Raw genomic sequence first — 20,221 nt, forward strand, 5'->3', positions numbered from 1 at the left:
TTATCTAATTATATAACAAATTTTAGCACATAAATAAAAAAAAATTAAAAATTCAAACAAACTGTGCATCACACGGGCTTCATCTAGTACAAATTATTATGATGTCAGAAAAAAAAATACAAATTATCATTTAGTAGGTGCAGTGGAGTACTACTTAGGAGATTGTAATATGATAAATAAAAAAATAATAAATAAATTTAAAAAAAAAAAACAAAATACAATACAAATAAAAGAGTTACGCATCATTAATAGATAATCCCTCCGTTTTTAAATAGTTGCTCCATTTCTATTTTTTGCACTATTCATTTGTCCTACTTAATGTTTGTGATTTATACATAAAAAAAAATATAGTTTTGTGAGTACTTGTTGGAATTTGTGAGTACTTGTTGGAATCATCTCAATGAATAAATTATTAATTTTCAATTGCTAGAATTTTTACTTATTGGTAATTAAAGATATTAGTGATCAAAGATTAATATCGGCATGCGTGTCCAAGAGAAATGTAGCAAGTATTTAAAAACGGAGGGAGTACTTGTATGGAATATTGTCAGATGCTATATTTATAAACGGTTAAGAAGCATGCTATTAAATTACAAAGTATTCATGAGAGTGAGAGATAGCTCAAGTGGTTAGAGCTTTCCTCCTGATTTCAGGAGATCCTGGGATCGATTATCACCCCTGCCCTTGTGGCTCTCTAAACACCAAAAAAAAAAAAACACTAAAAAAAATTACAAAGTATTCATTGTGTCTTTGTGCACAGTTGTTGCCTTGATGGCATAAAAAGGATGGAGTTAATAAGTAATTTAAATGAACAATGAAGTGAGACTTTATTGTATGAACAAAAGCCAAGCTTCTACAAAACCATCATAATCTTGACCAATAATCACGGGTCTTCATTGATTGCTCCATAAGATGGGGTACTTAGTTACCCTCTTCGAAGGTAATCTCTTGAGTCTTGACTATGATAGACCACGCATTTGAACATTCTATATTTGTATTCTTTACCGCGTCTTTGTACTACAACTTATGTGCTTATATAAGTGCACATTGATACGCATACTACGCTACCAAGCCTATTCTACTTCTTGAAATAATTCATATATATCAAACTTAGTTATGAATCTCATTTTTGCCTATCTAGTCATTTTGTTTATCCATTTCTCAAACCTGTTTTACACCGTCTTGCCTACAAATGATGTAGACCGTGTTGCCCTCGAGGGGTTTTGAGCTCTTGGAATAACTCCCTCCCTCACTGTCAATGGTCGGGTGTTACTTGTGGTGTTAAGCATCCACAACGAGTCGTTGAATTACATCTTGGAAACAAAGGTTTGGTGGGAACTTTATCACCTTATGTAGGCAACTTGAGTTTCCTTCATTATCTCGGCTTGTCCAATAATACTTTTAGAGGCTACATTCCACCTCAAATTGGTCATCTACTTAGATTAAGGTCTCTAGTATTAGAAAGAAACTCCTTTGAAGGTGAAATCCCGGGCAACATATCTCGCTGCCTGAGACTGAGGGCGATAAGTCTTGAAAGTAACAATCTTACCGGAGTCATCCCACCTCAATTTGGTCTTCTAACCAACTTAGAGCTGTTATTTATTCAGCAGAACCAACTCACCGGTGACCTACTCAACACGGTTGTTATCAATATGACATCCTTGCAAACTTTAAGTGCAGCCTATAATTCGTTCCAAGGAAGCATTCCAGACAACATTGGAGTACTCCAAAATTTAACATACATCGCCCTTGCACAAAATATGATTTCAGGTAATATTCCTCCTTCTTTATACAATTTGTCATCTCTTCGAATCTTTGATTTGGAATTGAATCGACTCCAAGGAACTCTTCCATTAGATATCGGATTTAGTCTTCCTCAACTCACTTATTTCAAAATAGGTGGGAATTCCTTTCATGGTCATCTTCCAATATCACTTTCAAACCTTACTCATCTTAAGGAACTATCTATATATTCTAATAATTTCACAGGAAAATTCATGTTTAGTGCTAGAAACATGCCTAGTTTATGGAGTCTAGATATTGCCGACAACTATTTGGGAACAAGAGAAGCTGATGACTTAAGTTTTTTACAAACGCTTGCTAATTGTAGCCAATTGAAACTTCTAGGATGTGCCAATAACAACTTTGGAGGAGTCCTACCTCATTATCTTGGCAACTTGTCAAGTAGTCTAACTGAAGTAACTTTTGGTGAAAATCAAATTATAGGAAGTATTCCAATGGGGTTATTTAACCTCATTAACTTGAGGCGACTAGGTTTAGAACACAATCATTTGTCCGGATACCTTCCACCACAAATCGGAAAGCTAAGAAACTTAGAAGCTTTTTCATGTGTTAACAATCATCTTATTGGCAAGATTCCTTTTTCATTGGGAAATTTGTCACGGTTGAGTGAGCTCGATTTGGACCAGAATAGCTTCAAAGGGATGATACCCTCGAGTGTAGGAGAGTTAGGGAATTTATTGTATCTATCACTTTCACAAAACAACCTTAGTGGATTTGTTCCTCCTCAACTATTCTACGCGACTTCAATGTTGGTCGAGCTACACTTAGATCACAACAATCTACAAGGAATTATCCCTATGGAGATTGAGCGATTGAAGAATTTAGTATTGTTGGATTTGTCAGAAAATGGACTTTATGGGGAGCTTCCTAAAGGCTTGAGTAGTTGCATTGGCCTTATTGAGCTAGACTTGGGAGGAAACTTTTTTAGCGGATCTATCCCCGAATCTTTTAAGTCTCTAGCTAGTATGAGTACTTTGAATCTCTCTCATAATAAATTGTCTGGTCCAATTCCAAGTTTCTTGGCGAATTTCTCCTTGATAAAATTGGATTTGTCTTTCAATAATTTTGAGGGAAAGATTCCTAAAGAAGGGGTTTTTGCAAATATTAGTGCATTCTCAATTCTTGGGAATAACAAGCTTTGTGGAGGGATTCCAGAGCTTCACTTGCCAACATGTCCTCTCTATCCTACACCGAAAAGAAAGAAGGGTAAATTGTCAGTAGTTGTGATTGTGATCATTGCGGTAGCTTCTCTGGTTGTGGGTGTGTCCATATTGTCATTAGTGTACTTCCTACTTGGCTCAAGGCGGAAACAAAATAAAAAATCTGGAGGATCAGATTTGAGCTTGGTAGAGCACTTCTCAAAAGTATCTTATGACATGCTGCTCAAAGCAACAAACAGATTTTCGGAAGCAAATTTACTTGGTGTAGGTCGTTTTGGGTCTGTTTATAAAGGGGTCCTTGATCAAGAGAGTAACATGGTTGTGGCTGTTAAAATTATCAGCCTTGAACAGAGAGGAGCTACCAAAAGTTTCATGGCCGAGTGTGAAGCATTAAGAAGTATCCGTCATAGGAACCTTCTTAAAATTGTCACTGTTTGCTCGAGTACTGACTTTCAAGGCAATGATTTCAAGGCTTTGGTGTACGAGTTCATGACAAATGGAAGTCTTCATCAATGGATTCACACGGATCCAAGTTTGAGAACCCTAAGTCTACTTCGAAGGGTAGATATTGCAATTGATGTGGCGAGTGCACTGAATTATCTGCACAATGATTGTGACGAACCTATCATTCATTGCGACCTAAAACCAAGTAACATTCTGCTCGACAATGACATGGTTGCTCATGTTGGGGACTTTGGGTTGGCAAGGTTTCATTTACGTGCAAGTGCAAATAACAGTAGCTCTGTTGCAGTCAAGGGAACGGTTGGATATGCCGCTCCAGGTAAGAACAAAACACACAATTCCAAAATGTTCAATCTTCATTTTGTCTTTAATTTTTTTAACAAGTGTATATTTTCTCTGCTTTGATGATAATTTTTTAACAGAGTATGGTGTGGGAAGCATGGTTTCTAAGGAAGGTGATGTTTACAGTTACGGCATTGTGTTGTTAGAGTTGATGACTTCCAAAAATCCCACTGATAGGATGTTCGAAGGAGGTTTAGACCTGCATACTTGTGCTAAATCAGCAACATTATTGCCTAATCAATTGATAAACATCATTGACCCAAGGCTCTTAGATGATGGCACTGATAATGCTAGTGAAGGAAATGATGGCGAACTTTTGGCAGAGAATGAAAGGAAAATGAAGTGCATAAGGTCTGTGGTTGAAATCGGAGTGAAATGTTCAGTAGAGTCACCACAAGATCGAATGAAGATCGAAGACGCTATCGGAGAGTTACACGTAACAAGGGATGTTCTGCTTAAAGAGCTACATATCATCCGTGCAAGCCTGCAAGGCACATTAGGTACATACTATTTACATTAGATTTAATTGTACCTAATGGAGGCATCGCTGTTTAAATTAATTTCTTTACTGATTTTTCTAAGCTCTTTCAGGGATGTAGCCGGTTAAACAAGGTATATGACTAATCTAAGACAAGCAGATATCGATTCAAAGTAAGTATATTGTTTCATATTCAATATATTACGGAGTACTTCTTAAATTTTATTCGAAGGGAAGATATATATTATGTTTGAGAGTATAATTTCAAAAAATGAGTATACATTATTTTCTGATTATGAAAAATAATCAACTATGAAAAACTAATATAAGTGATTATCCAGGTCCATCAGTATCTAGCGAATATAAATCCAGTCCATGCTATGTTTAGCAGCTCAAAGAGAAGTTCAATTACCGGCTTATCGCTATATTATCCAGCCAAAGACAACAAGATCATATTAATGGTTGTTCGTAGTTGCTAGTTTTAATTTCTGTTTCTGAAGTGAAGTCTACATTTTGTACTATTTATTCACAAATTGAATAAAAATAGTAGAGAGTAATTATTAATTCGAAGTATCTATATTAGCCATGTTTTTTTCCTTACTAACAAAACGAAGATAGGTCTAAGATCAAAAACTTTACTTACATCTTCTGATGGGTGTGTAGCCTTTGATACATTAAAGTTGGTAAATGTATGATCAAAGGACTGATGCACTGGCAGATCTACATTGTGACCCGGGGGGCACTAGTTACCCCCAAAAAATAAATAAATAAATAAATAAACTGTTTATAAAAAAGCCTTCATTTGAATATAATTAAGTATTGGTTAATTTCTAAATTACCACCCAAAAATGTAACCATTTTCGAACTAACCACCCGTTTAATTTTTTATTTTAAATTACCACCCCTTAAATTAGATAAATGCTCAGATTACCACCCATTTCAAAAATCCGATGGATTCTCCGTCTGTAGGCCCCACCTAACACTTATTTAAACCATTTTGACTTATTTTTTCCCCGATTTTTCTCTTTAAAAACGCTCTCTATACTTTAATTCACATTTCCATCCCCAAATTCAACCAAATTTCAAAGAGAAAAAATGTGAATTGAAGTTAGGAGAGTGTTTTTAAAGAGAAAAATTGTGGAAAAAAATTAGTCAAAAGGGTTAAAATAAGTGTTAGGTGGGGCCCACATACGAAAAATCCACCGAATTTTTGAAATGGGTGGTAATCTAAGCATTTATTTTATTTAATTTAAAATAAAAAATTTAATGGGTGGTTACTTCAAAAATGGTTACATTTTTAGGTGGTAATTTAAAAAATTTCCTTAAGTATTAAACAATGCATGATTTGCATGAAAACAGAATCTGCCTCAGCGGTACAAAGCAAGTCATTAAAGCTTCCTATGACTGCCTTGGGGTCAGCGGTTTGATTCTCCCTCACCTTTTTTTTTTGGTATTTTCTAAGTCTTTGTTTTTCTAAAAAAAAACTACAATATCAATGCTTTATTATTTTTTTTTCCAACTCAAATATTTTTACTCTTTCTACACATTTATATTCAAATAGATTAGATAAAAAGACTTCCATCAAAATTTGATTTTTTTTTTTCCAAATTACTTCCACTTTCTTAGTTTCTTGACATTTATGTTAAAATACATTAGATATAAATAACTCCCATAAAAATTTGTTCAACAACAATAATAGTTTGAAATATGTATATATATATATATATATATATATATATATATATATATATAGATAATTCGTCCGTGAAGAAAATTAGTAATATCTTATTAATTTGACTAATTTTATTTGATTGTAATACGAAGTATACATTTTGATAACTAGTATGGTGTACATAATTTTACCCGTGATAATAACTCATAGCAAAATGTATAGATGGTTGAAATTTGATGGTAACATTTTATACAGAATCACAATACATTATGCAAAAACTTTAACTTGATGATTTATTACCCAACTTAAATTTAGATTGAGTTTCAAGTTCGTTAGTGTATATTGGTTTTTTCCCTTTTATTTTTCTAGCGTGCGTTTAGTGCTACCCCTAGTCCGGAATTCTGGATCTGCCACTGGACTGATGATTATTGAAATGAATGATTCAAAGTTATATATATATATATATATATATATATATATATATATATTTGACATTGAAGTTTATTTCATACCATAATTAAATCTAAACTAGGTGTCGCAATACTAAAAACAAGTACTTCCTCCGTTTCTATTTAGTTGACGCGTTTGATTTAAGCATATATATTAAGGAGAGGAGAGAGAGTGAGAGGGAATTAAAAAGCAAGTGGGGTAGCTTGTAAATGCAAAGTAAAAAAGTTACCCTAAGGAAACGTGTTAACTAAAAAAACTTGCTAAAAAGAAATACGTATCACCGTAGTAATTGTTTTCGTCTTACTTGAATTGGACGATCGAGTCATCACCCAATCAGCTCACTGTTGTAAAATTGAGAATAAGAAAAATAAAATAATAATCTATAACTTCTATTCTTGAAAAGACAATCCAACAGCATGCAAGTTCTATGTGATAATTTTTCCCATTAATCTATTAATTTAATTGTTTTTTAAGCAAATCTAATATATATATATATAAAGAGAGTTTTTTCCCGAGTTTTTAGAAAGCCACATAGGATCTAATTTTCTTAGTGTATCACGTAAGATTATAAATTTTAGTAGTAACCAATTAAATAGGAGATTATTAAAATCTTTTATAATTAAATAATTCAAATGTCACGTAAGCAAAATTGGCGAATGAGATTTTTCAATTTAAATTAATTAAATATAAATTATTATCTTTTGATATTAGGAATTTTATCTAAATATATAACAAATTTTAGCACATAAATATATGTATAAAAAAAATTATTATTAAAAATTCAAACAAACCGTGCATCGCACGGGCTTCATCTAGTTAATTTTAATTGATTATAGTTGAATGAATCCACTAGCTGCACTTACGTAATTGTTTTTCTCTAATCTTTTCTCTAAATTATCTAATCAATTGATTAATTAACATCATGTTTTCTTTATTTTTTCAAATAATATTCAATTATAAATAATTTAAAAATTAAAAAAAATTAAATTAAAAAAAAAAGTTAACAAGTTCAACAATTATAAGCGAGGTACATTAAGGGCCAAATTGGCTAGAGACAAAGTATCGTGAAAACCATGCTTAAAAGTTAAAACAGTTAAAAGTTACTCGTTATTGCCAAATAGGGCCCATTGAATAAGAGTAAAGTATAAAGTTACTCCCTAAACTTAGTACAAAGTTGCAGATCACTCACTCAACTTTTAAAAGTTGCATTTCACTCACTCACCCAAGTTTTGAACTTCAATAACAGGTAAAATCCAAGAACTCCCTAAACTTTCTGACAACTCCTTAAACTTTCTAATATAAATGCAGGAACTCCCTAAACTATGTTTAGAAATATGTTATTTTGCTTCCAAAAAAATAGTCGTTACAATACTGTTTGATCAAAAACAAAGTACAGAAGCTCTATATAAACACCACAGCATCCATAACTTCTGCACTTCAAATCTGCAACAAAATTCATAAAAAAAAAAAAATTAACCCTCTCAAAAATATTAGTTCTGCAATATGTCTAGGACTAGTTCTGGAGTGAGTTCAGGGGGAAGGAGGTGTCATTGTGGTTTGTTAGTGTCAAAGAGTAGGGCTTGGACTAAAGATAATCCTGGTAGAAGGTTTTATGCATGCCCTGACTATGATGCTGAAACTGAAAGGAGGGGTTGCAAGTTTTTTAGATGGGTTGATGGTGAAGATCCCACATCATGGCAGACTGATGTGATTTTGGGCTTGATGGAGGAGAAGCAGGAGCTGAAAACTGAGCTTATGAGCATTAGGCATGATCTGAAACAAGCCAACAAGAAATTAAGGAAGGTTGAGGTTGAATATTTGATGCTGAAGTATAAAAGGGCAGCAGGCTTTAATTGTGAGCTTTGGAAGCTTATTTTGTTTTTAATTGTTGTTGTAACTTGGTTTTTATTTAGATGATAATATATAAGTTAGTGATAGGGAATGTACCTTAGGGATGTTCCTAGTGCTTGTCATGCCTCCTTTCCTTTGCCATGTTCTGTTGAATGAAAATTTAAATAAATGAAATGAATACTAAGGTTGTTTCAATTTACAGATGATATCTAAAATTACCTGCAATGTTTGGCTTGATATTGTGTTTTGACTTTGAGAAAGCTAGCTGGACAATGGATACTCATCTTGACTGATAGAGTACACTATCTGCTCACCACCCCCATTGTCTCTGTAGTAAGCTCTCTGAACAGGCTACACATTTTTTTTTATTATTGACATTAGAATTACAGTATAGGATAATATGACTTATAATTTGATTAAATTGAAATAACTTACTGTTGACAATCTTTGAAAGCCATTAGGGTAGGTATATAATCCAATCCCTCTCATGTGCATGGGAATAGGATTTTGTCCTGCACCATGGCCCTGCATTTGTGGCTGCTGAATGTTATCAGGTTGCTGTGCAGTGTTGGACTGACCCTTTTGTGGGTAGGACCACCTTCAGACACATTCTTGCACCCTTTTTTATTATGTTCTGCCATCCCATAAAGGCTGCAGTGCATGGTAACTCCTTTCTTCCTTAGTTTCCCTGTTGCTGTGACCTCCCCTTGTTGTAATCTCCTCTTCACCTTAGGTCTGTGCTGGACTTTTTTCAGTTTGGGTGGGAGCACTACATCATCAAACCTTGGCCACTCTTGTGGACCATTAAGAGGTTCAAGTAAAAAATCATAGGCTTACATATAGGTTGTTTTTGTGAAGTAATCATTGACATAGTTTTCAGGTTCATCCACCTTGTTCCAGATTGCAACAATTGCATGTTTGCAAGGTATACCACTGACTTGTCAAGCCCTGCAGCTGCAAGTTCTATCTTGCAAGTTGACTACAAATTTTGTTTGGGTTTCCCCTCTCCTAACTCCATAAGTAAACCCCCCATCCCAAAAGGCATTCCACCCTCTTGCCCAAACCTTGTTCTTTTCCAATTGTTGTTGAATCCTAGGGCATAGCACCACATCTTTTTTTCCAATTTCATCCCTTTTTTTATGTAACCTTTCCATCAAACTTACTCTTATGTCTTCCAACATAGTTATAATAGGCTTATGCCTTGAGTTCAAAATGTAGGCATTAAATACCTCACTCATGTTGTTGTCCACAAATTCACAAATTCACAACATGAGACAGTGTTGTAGAAGGCCCTACACCATTTCATGTAGTTTCTATTCATCAAATCATCTGCTGCATCCTCTGATATCTGCCTCATGGAATCCATATTTGCATTAAAGTCATTTTCTGTTGAACTCTTAGCAATAATCCAGAACTGCTTTCTAAATTCAAGACTACCCCCAAACACACCTCTGAAATTGGAATAAACATGCCTAGCACACACCCTGGTCTCTACTTCTGGGAACACTGCAGCAACTGCAGCAAGCAACCCCTTTTGCTGGTCACTCATGAATGTGTAGCCAGCCCCATGCACAATCCCTAAATCATCACCTAGCAAACTCAAAAACCAGGTCCAACTGTCTGTACTCTCCATCTCTACAACAGCCCATGCTATTGGGAACATTTGGTTGTTCCTATCTCTCCCTACAGCTACCAAAAGCTACCCCCCAAATGATCCTTTCAAAAAGCAACCATCTAATGATATGAAGGGCCTACAACCAGCTAAAAATCCCTTCTCTAAGGCATCAAAACATAAGTACAATCTTTGGAAAATATTAGCATTCAATTGCATCTTGACTGTGTTTACCCTGTTTGACTTCAGTATTTCAGCAGCATATCTTGGGAGAAGACCATACTGCTCCTCATACTCACCAACTATCAGGGCCTGGCCCTTCTTCCTTGCCCTGTAAGCAATGAAATTGGTCACCCTTATTCCCCTTTCCAACCATATTGTCTGCACTATGTCATGAAGTTTCATGTAAGGATTGACCCTGAACATGTTGGCATATGTGTTGGCAATCCAGGTTGCATTCATTCTCTTCACCTTTGCTGACCTACCATATGTGTGCTTACCTGTGTGAGTTTTAACTTTAAAATAATTTTTGCCTTGATCCCAGGAGGCCCAGATCTTCCAAGGGCAACCTTTCTCATGATGTTTACACCTGCCCCCAACTCTGTCCTTGTCATTCCTAAAGTATGGAACATCCCTTCCTGATTCAATGGAATAGTTCCCCAAAGCTTTCCTAAACATTGCAGCATTCTCATAGGACTATCCCACATAAAATGCACAATCGGCATCACCCCTAACTTTGCTCTGCTGTTTCCTAACATCATCTGAAGTGTTAGGTGCCACCAAATACCCACAATCTTCATCAGAACCTTCTACAGCTCCCATTATCACTCCAATCCTCCCAATTATCATCAACATTCAGATTCTCTTTACCCTTTGAGTCAGCCAACCTTTGCAACATACTAATCTCCTCCTCGTATGATGCTTGTTCCTTTTTTTCTTGAGTAACCCTAATCCTAGCATTTACATACTCAATGTCATCCTCATCAGTTCCTTCACTATCATAATCCACCTCATTCACATCACTACTCCTAGGATTTGACTTACCAGCTGCCCCACCAGTCAACATATTCAAGAAAAAACCCCCACCTAAATCAACACTCCCACTTTCATGCTCAGTGTATACATGAATGACCATGTGCTCTAACAACAGACAAAGAAATGGATCAAATGTGCTCCTCTCAAAACCCAAAATCCTAACCCCATCAGTTAATGTTTTTCTTGGGTCCAAATAATGCAGCTTCACTATATCATTGTATGCCAAAGACTCTATCAATTCCTTGACATATGTACCATCTAAATCCATTGGTAATCCATCAAAGACTCTAACACTACCTCCAATGTACATCATTTCACCACTCTAACCATTCCCCACCATGGTGAACAATTATGCATGGTATGATATCAGAGCATTCTGTCATTAAAACATACACAAAACACTATTATGATGATTAAGTTAATACATTATATGCATTTTACTTGTCATGTCATTAATACATAGTAAACAATATTACTTTTGCTCATACAAGAATATGCAAAATTAAGTAGAATAAGTTGAAGAAGCATATAAGCATATAATAAGCAAAATAATTACTAACATTCATCATCAAAAGATTAATTTGTTCAATACATTTCAGTATGGCCTCTCATAAGAAGCCATTACATCATCATCTATATTGTCATTGTAGTGACAGAAACCAAAAACCTACTCAAATCTGTCACAACTACACTACCTTACCATGACAATGATCTTAAAACATAAAAACTAAAAAACATAGAAGCTTTACAAAAAGAGCAGCACAACTCCAAAAACCATCTAAGCTGCTCACTAATCCCTCCCCCCTACCCAACTACAACTACCCTATTCTTACTTGGACAACAGGAGGAATCCATCAAAATAGACGATCATGTCCTTGTGGATCCAGGCATGAAAGTCACGACCATCGTTGTAGATGAGGTCTTCGAGGATCCATGTGTTCACAGCAGCCCTAGGGCCTAGGAATGGAAGGGTGAACGCGTAGTTGCGCATACGCCACCAGAGCCTCCACTTCGAGCACACACGCTGCATAGCAATTCTAGCACCCCAGGTTAGCTTCGGGAACAGGTGGGTGACGAGGAGATCCTGCTGGCTCCATAAAGGGTGAGCGTCAGCCAAAGCCTCCATACCTAGATTCAAGGACACAAGGCAAGCTAAGGTATCATCAACTATGGATAAAGTCATGTTCAAACCCCACCATGAAAGTCCCCTGGTTCTACCCTTCTCTTAAAACCCTAACCAAAATTCTTAATTAATTAACCGTAACAACAACATCAACAATAAAACAACAACAAAAACACAAATTTTGTCCTACAGTCACTATCTGCCACATAATCTAAGCTAGATTCAAACAAAAATACCATAATTCAGAAAAATAAAACACAACCCACACACTTGCTATGGTATTTAAGTACACAAAACAACAAAGATAAAGTAAACAAATAAAAATTACAAGAGTATAACTTCTTTGTTGTACAGTCGAGCAACTTTTATTGCTAGGATTTCATCCATGGGCCCCGCCATTAATGGTGTTCTTCTTCAAAAGGAAAGTTCAAAGGTTTTTTTTTCTCTGAAGCTCTGTTTTTTGGCGAATAAAGGAAGTGAGAAAGCTTCTGTCCAAACCTTAGTTATAAAGGCTTTTGGCTTTCCCGCTCATTGAGTATTGTGACAGGTAATGATGGCATCTCGTTTACCAAGGAGCCCTCCCATTGGCTGTTCAGTTTTGATTAGATTTTACCAAAGTAAAAAATTAAAATTTAATAAAAAGTTTAGGGAGTTACCTGTTTTTACCTGGAGCATAGTGAGTAAAATGAAACTTTTGTAAGTTCAGTGAGTGATTTGCAACAAATGCCTAAGTTTAGGGAGTGACTTTATACTTTACTCCATTGAATAACCTCAAAATTTCAGCTTTAAATTATTTGGTAATCAATCATACTGTAGCAGGCCCATTAAATTATAGCCCCGCCCCCACCCCCACCCGACAAATTTTAAGATGCACCATGGTGCACCTAGAAATAGGTGCACCACGCCTTTTACTTTTGAACAATTAGTAAAAAAAACTGAACAATTACAAATTTTGAACATGTAGTAGAAACATTTGAACATCGCAAATTTTGAACATTTAGTTAAAAAATCTGAATAATTGCAATGCATCATGCCTATACTTTTGAATATTTAGTAAAAAAAATTTAACAATCGAGAATTTTGAACATTTAGTTAAAAAATATGAACAAAGCCATTTTTGAACATTTAGTAAAAAAAATCTGAACAATCGCAATGCAGCACGCCTATAATTTTGAACTTTTAGTAAAAAAAATATGAACAATAACAAATTTTGAACATATAGTAAAAAAATCTGAACAATCGCAAATTTTGAATTATTACGAGTCAGACAAATTTTGAACAAACTCGTAATAATTCAATAGTTTTGTAATATAAACTGAACATTTAATGTACACAAAATGAACATTTCTTAATAAAATATGAACATAAAAATTGCATGTTTATGTTCAATTATTGTGGCATGTTCATATTTTTTTTTTTACTAAATATTCATTTTTTGCAAAATGTTCAATTTTTTTTAGGAAATTTTGTCAGAAGCCACCCGGTAAAAACACTTTTTTGTCAAAAACCACCCAAAAAAAAATTTGTTGTCTATAACCACCCATTTTCAAAAAATAGTTGTTAAACGCCACTAGAGTTTATTTTCCGGCATTGACCCAGAACTCCGACATTGACTCCAACCAAGAAAATAAAAAAAAAGCCCCGCACCACCGCTTCTAGCCCCCTTCCGCCACTACGCTTAACCATTTCATTTGCCTTAACCCACCAATCGCACCACCTTAAACCACCCACCAGACTCACCTAACCCTAACTCACCACCTTAAGCCAACCCTACCGAACCCACCCACCACCTTTACCCACCTAACCCTAACCAACCCACCACCTTAACCCACCTAACTCGAACCCACCCACCAAAACCACCACCTTAACCCACCTAACCCGAACCCACCTACCAGAATCACTACCTTAACCAACCTAGCCCTAACCCAATCTGAACCGATCCACCCTAACCTAATTCTATCACCTAAACCCACACAAACAAAACCCAGAACTACCACCCTAACCCTACCTATTCCGACCAACTACCCACCAAAAACCACCCACCACAACCGCCCAAAACCACAACCCAAAACTTAACAGAATTTTTAAGAAAAAATTAAAAACAAGAAAACATACCTATAATTGAATTTGGCTTTGAATGTCACCTCGAATTTGGTTTAATATGGTCAAATTCGACCATGAAAACACTAGATCTAGAGTTTTCATGGTCGAATTTGACTTGAATAACCATCAATTTCGTGTCGACCACCGTACCTCCACGCGACTCCGGCGAGAAAGAAGATCAAATTGGATTTGTGACCCAACCCCTTTGCCAGCGACAAAGAAAAGAGAAAAGAGAAAGGGAGGGAGAAGAGGAAAGAGAAGAGAAATAGAGAAGGAGAAGAGGAAAGAAAAGAGAGAAAGAAGAAGGAGAAGAGCAGCAGATAATGAAGAAGAGGAAAGAGAAATGGAAGGAGAAGAGAAAAGAAGGAGACCAGCAGATACAAAGGAGAAGAGGAGAGAAGAAAGACAAGGGAAATAGAAGGGGGGAACTGGGGAAGGGTCAACGCCGAAATTCTGAGTCAATCAGACTCTTGTGGCGTTTGGCAACTAATTTTTAAAATTGGGTGGTTCCAGACAACAAATTTTTTTTCGGGTGGTTTTTGACAAAAAAGTGTTTTTAACGAGTGGTTTCTGACAAAATTTCCTTTTTTTTATTAAATGTTCAAAAGTATACTCATGGTGCACCTATTTCTAGGTGCACCATGGTGCACATAATACTAATTGCACCCACCCCAACCCCCACCAAATTCATATTATATAATTCCCCCACATCGACTAGCAAAATAATAAACTAAGTGTTTTTTTTTCAACGCAATGCAATGTGTTAGTACATTGTTGTGCTCCTTATTAATTGACAATTTGATTTTGGACATGCAATTTATTAAACAAACGAGTGTTGTAGCTTGTAGGGAACTCATCTCATATATTCGACGGAGAACTTATTCAAAAAACAATACTTAGATATATTATACATATCAAAATAATTACAATAAAGAAAAACTGTATAATAGTATGAAGTATCAAATAATTTTATTTTAATTAATAATAGTATTTTGTACTCCAATTCATATCTAACTTATCATTATGGTCACTAAAATACTCCAAACTCCATCAATAATTTGTAAATTAAAAAAAAATCGTTAATATTAGAGTAAAGGAGAGTTTTAAATTACTTGTAATCATATATTAATGCTTTTCTTATACTTTGTAAGTAGTAAAAAAAATAAAGTGTAGGGGGAAATTTGATTTAGAACAAAGAGCGAGGGGTTAAATACTTAAAAGAGGAGGGAAAAAAACTCAATGAAAAAGAAAAAGTAGGTATCCAAACCCTTGATTGTGGTACAACACAATGTTTTACAAATTCTTCTTTTTAATTTACCACTAAAGCAAAGCTTAACATTTAGAAAATATGTTGTTTTAAATATTTTATCTCATCCGTCATTACAGTATGATATTGAATTAGTTAATAACCGATCATAATTATCTAATTAGTTGAGAATGCACACTAAAGATGGGATTGTTAGATAATAAATCAAAACTAAATAATTAACAATGTATCGGCTAAAGGTGGGATTATTAGAATCAAGTTTTCTTATTTTATATACTAGCAGGTATAAGGGTTTTTTGTAGATATGTATTCATTCACTTTCAAGATTGAACTGTATTAAATTATATACTTGTAGAGTTGTATAAACTATAAAGGCAAAAGCAAGGTTTAGATCAGTTAACAAGATAACAGGGGAGTAAAAACTTTCTCTCTCTAAATTGAGAGCTTATCTCTCTAGCAATCCAGAGCTTTATCCAACTGCTTCCACCGTCTTCCTCCTTCTCTAACTTCATCAATCAACTTGCAGAAGCTAAGATTAGTATGTAGTTTAATTAAATACTTTATCCTTTAATCTTCTTGATCTTTTCGATAATCCTTCTTATCTTTTAAGCTTTTCTCTAAGTTTTTTCCCCTGTTTTTATTTGTGATGTTCCTCAACTCACTTCTCCACCATCTTGTTCTTGGAAAATTCATAGACTATAAGAACTACTCAAAATCCCGAATCCAAAATTGGGTATTACATTAGTGGATTAAATTTGGGGAAATTATAGTCCAGAAAGTCAAGAACATCTTCCTTTTTATTTACGAGGACGTCCGGGATAAAGAAGCTTTGCTATAACAGGGTTCGGCATCATACCAAGCTGCTCTTCTTCTCTTTAAGCCTTGGAATCAGGGTGAGTCAATCCGAAATATGAAATTTGACAAGGCTGCTATATGAGTTCATCTTGATGAGGTACCTCTCGATTTATGTGAGATTAATGTCATTAAACCAATGCTTAATATAGCTGGGAACATCCTGTGTATCGATGAACCCTTTCCAGGATCAATTAGATGCTTGATTAGAGTAAAAACTCCACATTCATATTTTAGAGCCGTTATTATCTGGTTTTTACTTGGACCTTGGACGCTCTGAGTTTATATGGATAAATTTCAGATATAAGAATATGTTTCTTATGTGCTCTAACTGTAATAGAGTTGGCCATAAGCAGAGTACTTGCCCTTTGAATATTTATAACTCTGCTCCTTTTATTGTTGATAAAAATGGGTCGTGTAAGTCTACTATGCCTGCCCGGAACCTCTTAAATATGAATATTGGCCTTAAGAGAACTGAGAAATTTAGAACAACCAAAGTGAATCTCATGAGTGTTGGACTTAATGATTTTGATGATGACACAACCTCACTTACTTACAAACTAATAAGTGCTTGATTGTTTAAGTGTGTGTTCAGTTACAAAGATTAGGAGAATTAAATGTCTTGTAAAAATACCATGAGGAACAAGAAGGCCAGAAGCAGAGCCATCCATAAAGAATAGTTTCTTACAGGAACTGGTGCTTCAGAAATGAAGACTGGAGAAGAGAAGGTTCCCCTCGGGGAACAGAAGCTTCAGAGAAGAAGCTTCATCAGAGAAGAGAAGTTCCTTCCAAGGAACAGGAAGCATCGGAGTAGAAGCTTCATCAGAGACATGAAGACTAAAATATATTTATATTCTAGGATTTATGTAAGTATAAGATATTAAATTTCACTCGAAAAAGCTGTGTGGAATTGGTCTTAAAAGATAAAATTGTGCATGCTAGTTTTTAGGAAAGTGGTTAAGTCTTTAACGATTATCTTTTTCTTAACCAAAAAGATTTTATTTCTAATTTTCTAAAAATATCTTCTGCAAATAAAATCTCCCACGTTTTCTAAACTTGCGGCCTACTCCTCCATGATTTTCTTTAAGTCATGATCTTGCACATTGAGGAGTTCATGTTTCCTTAATTTTAGGAACATGATCTTCTTAGTGGGTTGGAGTAGTGGCATTGTGGATTTGCTGCACAAAGAATTTTTTCCTAAACGAATTTTGATCTATAAATAGGTGTTGATTTCAGATGGAAAAACTCACCCTTGCTCACATAAGTTTTCAAGCTTTAAATCGAGTTAAGAGTCCAATTCCACACAAGTTTATGAGAGTGTTCTTAATGTTCTTATACTAGAGTTTGTTATCTTTCGAGTTGTAATTTGGGGAATGGGAAAGTTTGAGTGAACTTTTGTGTATGAGAAAGAGAAGTGAGAAAGAGAAGAGAAATAGAACAGAGAACAGAAAAGTGAGAAGAGAGAAAGAGAAGAGAAGAGTAACAAGTTGGGTGACTTGTTCCTCGGGGTTTTAGGTTCGTAGAGGAACTTGAGTTTGAGTCTTTAGTTTGTAATAGGACCATTTTCCCTATTATAGTGAAGATTCTTTTCCCAAAATCTCAAGTGGTCGTGGTTTTTCTCCTTGTTAGGGCCAAGGAGTTTTCCACGTAAAAATCTCTCTTGCATTCTTTAGTTCCTTTAGTTAATCTTTCTGTTCCTTTAGATTACTTAATCTTAATTCCGCAAAAAGATTGGCTAAAGTCTCATACTACAATTCAACCCCCCCTTCTTGTAGTATTCATTGAAACAACAATGAGTTTTTCAAAAATTTTGAACCACCCCAACCCAAAAACACTCTACCCAATAAAAGAAACTGTGAGTTTCCTACTCTATCTTACTCACCTCATAAAAAGAGGAAATCAGTGCCAGAAACATCAACCCAACCCAATGCCTCAACCCATAACAAACCCTTACATGTTCTTCTTAAAAACCAACTTCACCCCAGCTCTTATCCACCATCACCCACCAAATTTATTGCCCACTCTATTCCATCTCCTCGATCCTCGAGGTTATATAAAGGACCTTACCTTTTCAAATGGTCAAAAATTTCTATTGCTTCGTCACTTGCTTTGAAGAAGAAAACACGAAGCTCATTACCATGCCAAATGGTTAAGCCGATTCTGCTTAAACGCCGCGGAAAGATGTGGGGATGGGAAAAATCATTTTGTTCTAAGAAGAGATCGGCTTCGGGGTCTGCTGAGAATTTATTGCTTTGTTTTGCGGAAAAAATATTGGAGATTACTGCTTCTAGTTGTTTCTCTTGTCTTCCTTTCAAGAAGCGTAAAGGAATTGGTATTTCTTCTCTAACTCAGGTGTCTTGTTGTGGTTCCTTTTCTGAGGGCTCGGTGGCCACCCGTTTAAAGCCACCAAGTGACAGATGAAGGTTGTGGCTTGGAACTGTTGGGGTTTAGGTCAGGCGGACTCCCCTAAAGTTCCTTATATTTCGTCCTTAGTCAGCTCTTATTTTCTAGATAATGTGTTTTTAGCTGAAACTATGGTGTCTGTAAATTCTGTTATGCAGAAGTTATCTTCCATTTCTTGTTCAGGTTTTGCGCGTGTAGATTCGATGGGTCTTAGTGGTGGGCTTTGTGTGTTTTGGTTTGCCTCAGTGGTGGTTTCTCCTCTTTTGGTTTCTCCACATGTAATTTTGTGTTGGATTGTGGAGAATTTGGTAACAAAATATGTCCTTTGTATGTATGGTGCGCCTCATGCTTCTGACCGTATGACTGTGTGGTCGAAAATTTCTGATATATTAGCTACTTATCCGAATGTTATGTTAATTGGCGATTTTAATCAGGTAGAATATCTTTCTGATAAGTTATGATGTTCCTCTAATATCCCAGGACGATTAGATTTTATTCACTGGAGGTTGGAGTTGGGATTAATGGATGTTCCATTTTCTGGTCCCACCTATACTTGGTCAAATAATAGAGTTGAGGTAGATCTGACTTTTGAGAGATTGGATAGAGCTTATGCAACGCAGCAATGGCTTACTGACTATCCGGAATCGAGAGTTGTTCACCAGCCGATTTTATTTTCAGATCACGCGGCCATTATTTTTTCAAGTTCTGTGAATCGCGACATTGTTAGGCGTCCTTACAGAATTGAGAATTGGTGTTTGTCTACACAAGATGTCTTACAGTTTGTTTGGATAAAGAAAGGGGAAGGAAAAGAAGGAGAGGGAGGAGAAGATGAGGGGAGGGAAAGAAAGGGGAGGGAAGAATAATGAGTTTTCCTTCCAAATCTCTCGATTGTTAAAGGGATCAATTTCCTACAATTTAATCATTCCATTTCTCTCCCCTCCAATTCCCTCCCTTCCTCATTTGCTATCCAAATGAGAGATACTCCATCTCTCCATTTCTTTTCCCTTCTTTTCCCTCCATTTCCTTTAATCCAAACACACCGTTAGTGATTATAAAGGAAGGGTGTCTCTTTCATGTTGCGGGTTCTCCGCTGTTGTAGGGAATATTTCAAGCCGTTGAAGCATAATGGTTTTGATGATGAGGAACTTGAACTAAAGCAAAATCAACTAATAAAGGTTCTCTAGTGTGTGATTAGTGTAGGTTAAGATTGATCTTGGTGATTGAAGAAGTATCTGAAACTAATTTAAGAAGACATGAAGAGATCTTTATTGAAGAAGTTAAGCAAATCAGAGGAAGAGTTCTCTAACAAGAACTAAGTTCTCTAACAGGAACTTAAAGACAAGCAAGTTTAAGTTCTTTGGAGGAACTTAATACGCTTGGAGCCCAAGTAATCTACCTGATCAAAGTGCGGCACAACAATAATATTTAGTTAGGGTTTTTATCTTATAAATTATTGTTAATATATTAAGTAGGTTAGTGCACGAAATTTATTAGAAGCATGATAAGTTTGCTTGGTAAATAAAATAAATATGGAAAATAATAAAAGATAGGTTTTAGGAAAAGATTCTCTAAAAAGATTATTTTCTTTAAATCGGTTTGTTAAAAAGA

At 35.4% G+C, this 20,221-nt stretch overlaps 1 pseudogene across 1 annotated transcript; it reads left to right on the forward strand.

The window, feature by feature from the left end:
• The first annotated feature begins 1,116 nt into the window (after positions 1-1,116).
• LOC145624245 (uncharacterized) lies at positions 1,117-4,969 on the forward strand (annotated as a pseudogene). The gene is made up of 4 exons (XR_014110404.1): positions 1,117-3,744; positions 3,848-4,267; positions 4,359-4,418; positions 4,587-4,969. The product of XR_014110404.1 is annotated as an uncharacterized LOC145624245 (transcript).
• The last annotated feature ends 15,252 nt before the right edge of the window (positions 4,970-20,221 follow it).

Source organism: Chenopodium album, chromosome 1 (assembly GCF_948465745.1).
Source record: "Chenopodium album chromosome 1, dcCheAlbu1.1, whole genome shotgun sequence".
Lineage (NCBI taxonomy): Eukaryota > Viridiplantae > Streptophyta > Magnoliopsida > Caryophyllales > Amaranthaceae > Chenopodium > Chenopodium album.